At 36.8% G+C, this 9,702-nt stretch overlaps 1 long non-coding RNA gene across 5 annotated transcripts; it reads right to left on the minus strand.

Moving 5' to 3' along the window:
- Nucleotides 1-693: 693 nt before the first annotated feature.
- LOC139808512 (uncharacterized) lies at nt 694-6,993 on the minus strand. 5 transcript variants are annotated; one of them, XR_011730883.1, is made up of 5 exons: nt 4,780-6,993; nt 4,609-4,720; nt 4,325-4,527; nt 4,016-4,229; nt 694-3,936 (listed from the first exon to the last, which is right to left on the minus strand). It is a non-coding gene; the product is annotated as an uncharacterized lncRNA (long non-coding RNA). The 5 variants fall into 5 exon arrangements; XR_011730880.1 differs by having other exon boundaries at nt 4,599-4,720; nt 4,784-6,545; XR_011730882.1 differs by having other exon boundaries at nt 4,784-6,543.
- Between the last annotated feature and the right edge of the window lie 2,709 nt (nt 6,994-9,702).

A 9,702-nucleotide genomic window follows, 5' to 3' on the forward strand; every position in this document is an offset into this window, starting at 1 on the left:
AGCGTCAATTTTTAACCCATAAACATTGTAGTGTTTTTAATTACCTACATTAAAAAAAAAAACGTTCAAATTCGAGTAGTTTTAACCGGTTCTGAGATAAAAACCTAATTTGCCTTCACTAATAGACTATAGACCCACACAATTTGCATAATTAAATAAAATAATAAAAATAATAATTATATAATAAAATAACAATTACAATAAAATTGCTATTTTAATCGCTATGCGGGCATTTTGTTATTAAATTTTATAATATAATAAATCGCGCGCGAATATTATAATATATATACCTATATACCTATATATACCTATGTACAAATTCGCATACAATTCTGATACAATAAATTGTACCCGAATTTATACGTATTTGTAACGTTTTTGCCATTTTATCTAATATTTAAATATTATTTTTATATGTAGTGCGATCTTTTACGATCAATATTATAATTCATCATTAATTACATATTAATCGTAAAAGATCGCACTATGTCATCACGTGTGCGTAATCACTATGCCATCACGTGTGCGTAATCACTGTACCATCACACGTGTAATTACATGTGATGGCATAGTGCGACCTTCTATGCGCGCACGTATGCCAAAATCACTTCGTGAAGCGAGCATGATGCGTTTGTGCATGCACATTGATAATCACGCCGTGAAGGTAACATGACCCCGCACGAATTGTTATCTGGGTCACGTCAAGTACACGCGATGCGAGAACGTGTATTTTTACGCGGTTGCGAGTACCTGAGATTTTGAGATCTCGATATAATCGTTACGCAACTGGATCGGCTTTAGCATATATAAGTCATATACATACGTGTACGCTCAGTGCAGACAGTGTGTTCTGCGTTCAGCGCGCTCAGTTATAACCTAGATAACCTAGAATGGATAGTGACAGATAGTCATATAGTGCTGTGTTGTATTGCCGGGAAAGAGGCACGTTAAATTTTCTTCACTCGAATAATAACCTCAAGAAAAAAAAGTGATGACAGATAGCGGTAACATGTTTATATTGATCGCAAGGAGCTAATGCTGAGATTTTAAAGAAAGAAGCTAGGTGTCCCTACTGAAAAAAATCACGTCACGAAATCACGTCATGAAATTACATCACAAAATCACGTAACAAAATTACGTAATTAATGACATAATTAATCACGTAACGGATTGTTCCAAATCGGTACGTGATTTTAAAAATCACGTAATTTAAAAAATTACGTAATGCTGGGAAACACATTTTTTTTTTAATCTGGATAAAGTTATATAGGAACTACAAAGTTTGTTTAATTGCTTCTTCGTCGTAATTTATGCATGTAAAACATGATTTAAGCAAAATAAGTGGTTCTAAATAAAAAATCAATACTGTAGGGGAGACCGGGGCTAAGCCGACACTATTTTTTCAAAGGCAATTTTTAATATTTAATTAAAATTTTTAGGCAAATTCAATGATATATATTTAAAGAGTGTTTCTTCAGGTACAAAATTGATTCAGGAAGTTTTGCTGTACGTCGCTTTGTTTTGCCGCCAGGAAAGGAAAAGTGACGCGAAGACAAATTTTCGAATTGAAAAATGACGGGGCGCGAACTCGACACCCCGCCGGGGCAAACTCAACACTTTGTTTGATCGACACAATTTGATCTGGAACTTATTTTTTTATTGTTTAAAAATAAAAATACATTGTTTATCAAATGAAAAAACATTGTGTATTAGAAACAAAAAGTCGGAATAAAGTAAACAATTATTTAAAATAATGAGAAAAAAAAAGATTAAACTTTTAATTATCTTTTACTGAACTGTCTGAAAAACAATTTATACACGTTTAAACACACAATTTAAATTCGCGATCAGATGTGCGCACACATTCGTCATGAGCCATACGGTTGCATAAGATGCATTGTTTGTTATTAGAAGCTAATGAAATGTTTTCCGAACACACGCAACAGATGTTCCTTAAATCGTCATCGGAATCGGACGAAACAGTGACCTTTTTTGCGATAATGTCACTTTAGGTTAGTGTCGTCTTTGCCCCGGTGGCGTCGTGTCGACTTAGCCCCGAACGTCGTTTTTTACTTTTGTTACTCCAAAAATATATAAATTTTGAAAATATCCAAAAATTATTATCGGATTCGTATAAAGCATCGAATTTCCCATCAAAATCACTTACCGGTAGATTCGCAAGAGTAAAGCTCGATGAAAGAGTAGACATTTTCGAGAGATCAGAAAAATTACTTTTCACTATCAAAAACACTTATGTCGCGTTAAAAATTACACTATAACTCAGAATGTTACCAAATTCCGTTGACAATACTGGCACATAAAGACGCATTTACAGTATCAAAGGCAAGTTTCTACGATAGATTTAAATTGGCAAAAAGCCTAGTGTCAAGTTCGCCCCGCTGTCGGCTTAGCCCCGGTCTCCCCTATATTAATTATATTGTCTATAATTTTATTTTTATGAGTCAACTTTTTAAGTATATAAGTGAGTGTAAAAGTGCATAAGTATAAGTATATAAGTGAGTATATCAAATATAATAATATAATAAAATAAATAGCATATATAACATAGACAACTTAGATATATGTTATGGTAACGTTAACAAGGTTAACTCATTTTAACATTGGTAATATGGTAACACTAAACTTAATCACTATCCGATACCCTAAGAGCAAAAAGTCGACTTTAAGTCGACTTGAAGTCGACTTCTACCGATACTAACTTGGCAGAAAGTCGACTTTTTTAAGGACGAAAGTCGACTTGAAGTCGACTTTTAGTCGGCGTTTTTTGAGACATTCGCCGACTTCAAGTCGACTTCAAGTCGACTTTCGTCCTTAAAAAAGTCGACTTCTCTGCCAAGTCAGTTTCGGTAGAAGTCGACTTCAAGTCGACTTCCCGTCATGACGGAAAGTCGACTTCCCGCCAACTTTTAAAGTCGATAAAATAAACCGCTGCGTACGTCTGGAGGTCGGTTGTGTATCTTGAAATGAGGTGAAAATGACAAAAGTTAACAGATTTTATTAGATTTTGATAAATAAAATCGTAGATACGCTAATAAATTTTCTCACTTTTGTAATTTTCACCTCATTATTTCAAGATACACAATCGACCCTTTGCTGGAAGGCTAAAACTGATGCATTTCGATTTTTTTTCATATATAAAATAATTTAATTATCTAAAAAACTGTATAATTACAATCCTAATGTTTTATTCTTAATTACAAAGGCGGCCACTGTGTGCCATCATATCTGTGCCACTTCTGCGTGCGCGGATTCCGGCAGCCACTTCTTGTAAGCTGACAACAGAACTAAAATTATAAATATATAATATCCACAGACTTTTATACTAGACCATTAACATCTATGGACGCACTGCCGAAAAGCTGATGCGAGTGCGAGGTGCAAGTGTTAGTGAAGGGTGCGGCCATATTGAATTAACAATAGTCACTATCGGATGTTCAGTTGCTCATGATGTGCGTTTATCTGCATTCGTTATTACAGTACATAACGAAGCAGGCGAATGTTTTTGTGTTAAATATTGGTACATGTTATCAATAAGTTTGTAAGTCATGCCTTCAACGTGTAGCGCACTTGAATGCCGAAATCGAACCACTACTCCTGCAGTATTAAACCCTTTCTTTTGGACATTCTGTATATGCCAGACTATTGTATAGAAATCTTGTATAAAACCACTTGTATAGAATCTGTAGTATAGCATATCTTGACTAAAATCAACATGGCGGCAAGCATCACGGCCGAGATGCCTGTCAGCGGTCTAGTATTGTATAGAAGTCTACTCTATGATAATATCTAAATATTATTTTATAAATTAAAATCTCACATTTTTCATTCAAACCCCAGATTTCTAGCAGTTTGTATTTGGACACGACTCCCTGCGACTGCAGCGTTTGTACTATTGCTTGAGTGCGTGGTATCAACCTGAAAAAATCGTATTGAATTGATGTAATCTATTCGATGAATCGACGTGAAATCGAAAGGAGATAGAATAACGATTTACCTGGCCTATGACTTGGTGATGCTCCCAGGTGTCGTCAGCAGCGACGGAACAAATCGTTTCAGCTTAGGGTACACTTGACCCTCCAAGAAGAAATACGCGAACCATTTTACACCGTCCACAGATGCTCTATATCCATCGATGGTAGTGCCCATCCAGCCTTTCCAAATGTACCAGACACGCGGCAAATGATCTTCCCGGTTATCCTTGATTATATCTATAAATGAGAATAATATTCGATCATAATGAAGATTAATATCTTTATAAATAAATAGGAAAAACATTATAAAGCAACAATTGTGATAAAAATACCTTGGCGGTGGATCAACCAATGGTTCACTAAGATGGCATAGCGTGGAAGCGAATTTCGGCAATCATTCGGGTTCTATCGCCGTGACACCTCGCATATACATCTTATTCGTTTCACCTCTTTATAAACCACCTATTCCGGACTGATTTTCCGTAGAACGCACGAAGAATGCATGAACACAGGTTCCTCCATTTCTGATGGTGTTCTGAAAGATGGTTCAGAATGGAGAGGTCGCATTCAATAGGTCTTAATTATCGATGATAATTAATAACACACCATACCTAACCTCTAAAGCATGTTTCCACTTGGCCTTATCCCGATCCTCTTTTAAATCCGCCATACCTGCAAGAACTATCTGGCGCAGCAATTTCGCTTCCATGTCGGTTGGTAATGGCATTCTGTAACAATTCTTGTTGTAGACAATGTAAACAACCGTCTCAAACATATTGCAACATACATACAGTCAAATTCCAGTATTCTGATCTAATCGAGGAAGTCAACGGGAAGACAATGATGACGACGACGACGACGACGTTTCGTGGCGGTGGTTGATAGCGCGGCGCTTTTCGACGTCTCATCGTGTCCTGTCTCGCAGCATGTATTTTTTGCACTCGCGTAAACACTAATTTTCTCCTCCAGCCTCCTCGAGATTCGCCGCCATATTGATGATGCATGACGCGCCGCTTGACTGTTTTCCGTCTTTTTATAGTCGACTATTTAGAAGTCGACTTTTAGTCGACTTTCCGTCATTTTTAGAAGTCGACTAGAAGTCGACTTATAAAAGTCGACGGAAAATCACAGATGATGCCCTTACGTCTTACTTCATTTTACGATAAAAATATTATTATTTGGAATAATGATCGACCTTCTTCAACGAGATATTGCAGAGCAATACAATTTGAATACACAAAAGAAACTGCTGAAAAAATAAAAAGTGAAAAGCAACGTATGGATGACGAAATTGCTCAATTACGAGAAACAGAAATAGAAAAGTTCGGAACCACATTCAAAATAAATCATCAAATGATATTTACGATGATAAACGGTAAGGTAGCTCAAGCTGTAACCCAATAAAAGGTCTAACAAAGAAAAGAAGCACTCAAATTAGGAATGTCACCCTTGCACGCACGAATCAAATTCATGAAATGTATATTACATATTGCCTACAATTTGTCTTTCAAGAATAAGTGGTCAACAACGCCAGAAACACGCGTTCAAAAAGAAGAAACAAAAAAAAGAGTACAAGACGCTTTTTATAATAACTAGACACCACAGACGCTTCGCGCGCGCTAATTAGCTTTAACATTATGCAATTAGTACTACACTATTAACTTCTTGATACACACAACTGTCAAAATATACGATGACAGCTGCAAATGAAGTAAGCGCAGCGAGAGAACCAATTGGCATCGCGGAAAAGCGGCAACAAAAAACTTCGAGATATGCGAGTATCGACTTAACATGCCTTTTTTTAGAAAGGAAACTTGGACTGAGGGTAGACATCGTTAAACAAGGTTCCGGATTATCTAATGACGGAAATACTTCTCGACGATTTTTTGCTGATCCAAAAATCACAGCAGAAATAACTGGAGTTGACGAGGAATTGATCAGAAGATTTTCCACAATATTACAAACGATTAATTGTGGTGAAGAAATAAATTCAGAAAAATTTGGTTCTTATACGTACAAGGCAGCGGAAATATTTATTGAAAAATATTCTTGGTACTTTATGCCAATTACCGTTCATAAAATTCTTCTTCACGGTAAGGAAATTATAGAAAATGCCTCGGAAAATGCAGCGTTACCTGTTAAGACATTATCGGAAGAAGCTCAAGAGGCAAGAAATAAGGACTATAAACGATATCGACTTAATCATAGTAGAAAATGTAGCCGTCTGTTTACAAATGAAGATGTTATGCATATGATGCTTGTGTCATCCGATCCGTTAATAACTAGTTTAAGAAGTAAACCACATCAAAAAAATTTAGACTTAAGCGATGAGACGCAAGAATTACTTTGCTCTTATACGTAAATTAAATGTAAATTGAATTTTTATTTAATTTCAATCAAATACTTGTTCCTATCATTAATTTTTAATAAGTATACACTTTTGCAATTTTTATAAGTCAACATTGAAAGGTTCTATGATCATTCATTGCATATTTCACAAGTAACATAATTTTTTCCGCGATTCGCGCAAACGGCTCCACTGTGCGCCGCGGCCGCAGCATATCCCCTCTAAAGGTGCGATTTCATTGACGCTAGAAACCAGCGGCAGCGTCAAGAAAATGTAGTGGGGGAAGAAGTTCCGTTGAATTTTGCGGTACGCTAAAAAGTTGAGACGGTCTGAACTTCTTCCCCCACTACATTTTCTTGACGCTGCCGCTGGTTTCTAGCGTCAATGAAATCGCACCTTTTCTGGCTAGTTCGGGACACGAACCATTAGCACGGACGCAAACCATGTGCGGTTACCGAGCGAAACGACGTAGTTGAGTTGCACTTTCTCAGGCGGCGCGTCGGAAAATGCGACACAGAAAAATTGACAAAAAAATGCCGGGATGGCCTCTCTCAGGTTTCTCTCTGGCTATAGTCAAGAGAGATGAGTACTGCTATATCAACCAGGATTAACCAGGACCTAAGTACGGAATCGTGACTCAAAGACGGAAGAGATCACGATTATAATGCCGAGACTAAAGCACGAGACTTGCATCTAAAGCATAAGGCTTGAAGAGACTCGAAAGCTTTTGAGAGGGTGTGCCACAATGTCGGGGTTTATATAGGAAGGTTCCAAGGATGGAAAGGGTGAATTTGTTGTGGGAGGTATCTGGTTTTCGTTTTGAGAACTTCTGGTTGGCGGGATGTTTCTAATTTTTGGTTTAAAGGATTTCTTATTGGGCGGGATGTTTCTCACCCAAGAGGTAGATCCTTAACTTTTCGTCTATCCTAGAAAGCTAGAGACGGTTATCGATTTTTCCGGCTGTTTATTGGTGAGTCTTCTCGTTAACCTCCTACTGTCTTATTGGGGGTGCAACCCATCGCTTCTTCCAGTGACTCATTTGTTTTCGACTATCGCCGATTTCTCTTTTATTAGGGTCCCTTATTTATCTCGCGACCCTGTTTCAATGTTGACAGACGATGCATACCCTTAAAGGATAAAGGATAAAGAATTTTACTTTATATACCCCAAGAGGCCTTAAAGGGCGTTTTGAAGGGACGTACCCAACCCTAACCTCCAATTCATCCTACTACCTTACTGTTTCCTACTTTGGACCAACGGTTTAACGTCTCTTCCGAAAGACGGAGCCCAGTTTTCTCCGCATCTGCACGGAGGAGCGCGGTTTTTTCGGAAAAAACTTTTCCATGATTCATGGCTCTAGTGGACTCGAACCTGGTTTCTCAGATTACGAGTCTGGCGCTCTACCACTAGACCACACTGCCGCCCTGACGATGCATACCCTTCTAATCTTAATTGCAGTCTTTTTGCAAACAGAAACCTCCGCCACGTGCCCTTACAAGATTTTTAAAAGCACGTTTTAGACCTCGTTTCTGTTTGTCGGAACATTGCGCGAGTAATTTTGGCATAGTCGCGCGATGCAATAAAGATCCCCATCAGACCTTGTCTGGAATTAAGGCCCCTTTGACGCGTCGTGTCGCCGGGTTTATAGTTAAAGGCCCGACAAGGTTGATAAGAATCTGGTCACGCATGCCCCGTCTGTCAGTAATTCGTCATCTAGCAGGTTGCTTTTAGTTGCCCAAGCAAATAGGTAGTTTGATCATAAAAAAGGAATGTGAGGAGATCAAAGCCTCACTCGCCGATCGATAACCGTACGTGCTGAGTTTATTTATTCTTACTTTAAGGGATATCTTAAGCGCTTAATAGGAATTTCCGCGAAAGAGAGAAATCGTGGAGTTCGCAGGACGTAACAACAGAATCAAGTATATATCTGGAGATGAAATTATCATGGCTTTTTATAATCTTGGAGATGTCTCTGAGATATTTTCATGATATCTTGCGCAATCAGATATTCCGTCATTCAGACATCTTCTAGATATCTTGGAGATATATTTTACTGTGTGGGAGCTAACTATGAATCGGCCATATATTTGAATGCAAATATTACAGAGATGTCTTTTTCAAAGATATAGGCTGCGGTCCACTTGACGCTACAAATTCTTTGGAGCGTTCTTCTTCTCCTTCTTTCTTCATTGAAAGAAAAGAGAAGAAGAATGCTTTGAAGCATTTGTAGCGTAAAGTGAACCGCAGCCATAATGTGATATCGAGTAATGATGTCCTGTAGATATTCTGTAAATATCTGATAATAAGATATCTCAGATTTGACTTAAAATTGTAGGCATAAAGATATCTGGCTATATCTCAGATATATTTTGCTGTGTGGGAATTTACATAATTTGCATCTTTTGGAAAATATGCATAAAACATATAAAGCTGATTTGAAACGCAACATAGAACGATTGGTGAATGAGATCTGGCAATAAAGAGTGGAAATGTTAAAACGCCCATTAATAAATGTAGAGGATGCCTTAAATAACTATAATCCAGTTATTTGCGAAAATATTTTCACTATTTTACGTATTTTCGCTACTTTACTCGTGTCGATTTGCGAAAATAAGAGATCCTTTTCAATATTACGACGTTTGCAAATCTATTTGCGATGCACAACTTCGGAGAACCGTTTAAATGAATTGGCGCTCATGAATCTTTATACGGATTTAACGCCGTCTTTATTGGAGATGTTTTAGATAAAAGTGCTAAAACCAACTTGAGAGAGAGAGAGAGAGAGAGAGAGGGTAATCATTTAAGTAATAAAGAAAAAAATTTTTAAAGTAAAGAAAATTAATGTAAAAAAAAATAAAAAGTTAAAAAATATATAAAAAAGTGTAATATGTAAAATAAATAAATAAAAAAAAAAATTATAAAAAGTAAATTGGGATTAGTAGTGTTACCACGTCCTCGTCGTTGATCCTGGAGTAAAAGCTGAGCGTAATACTAAGAAAAATATTAAACCAAATAATTTTGCCGAACCCCCTCCCCCCATATCGGCGTCAGGATCCGCTAGTGATCGTAAGTATACAATAATAGAAGCTGACTTGTACTTCGAAGAATATATGACACGATTGTCAGCATGGATGTATTGAAGCTTATGTAATGTCAGACAGCAGTTTAACGTATAGTTATATGTAATGTCAAACAGGTTGGAATATAAATAATAAAAAATTGTATTTTATCATTTTCGCATAATTATATCTATTTATGCTTATTTGAAACTATTAATAATATCGTGTGTTAAATAAATATTATTATATATATTTAGTTACAGTTGCAATAATTTCAAAAAAGAATAAATAAAATTTTTGACAA

Source organism: Temnothorax longispinosus, chromosome 2 (genome assembly GCF_030848805.1).
Source record: "Temnothorax longispinosus isolate EJ_2023e chromosome 2, Tlon_JGU_v1, whole genome shotgun sequence".
NCBI lineage: Eukaryota > Metazoa > Arthropoda > Insecta > Hymenoptera > Formicidae > Temnothorax > Temnothorax longispinosus.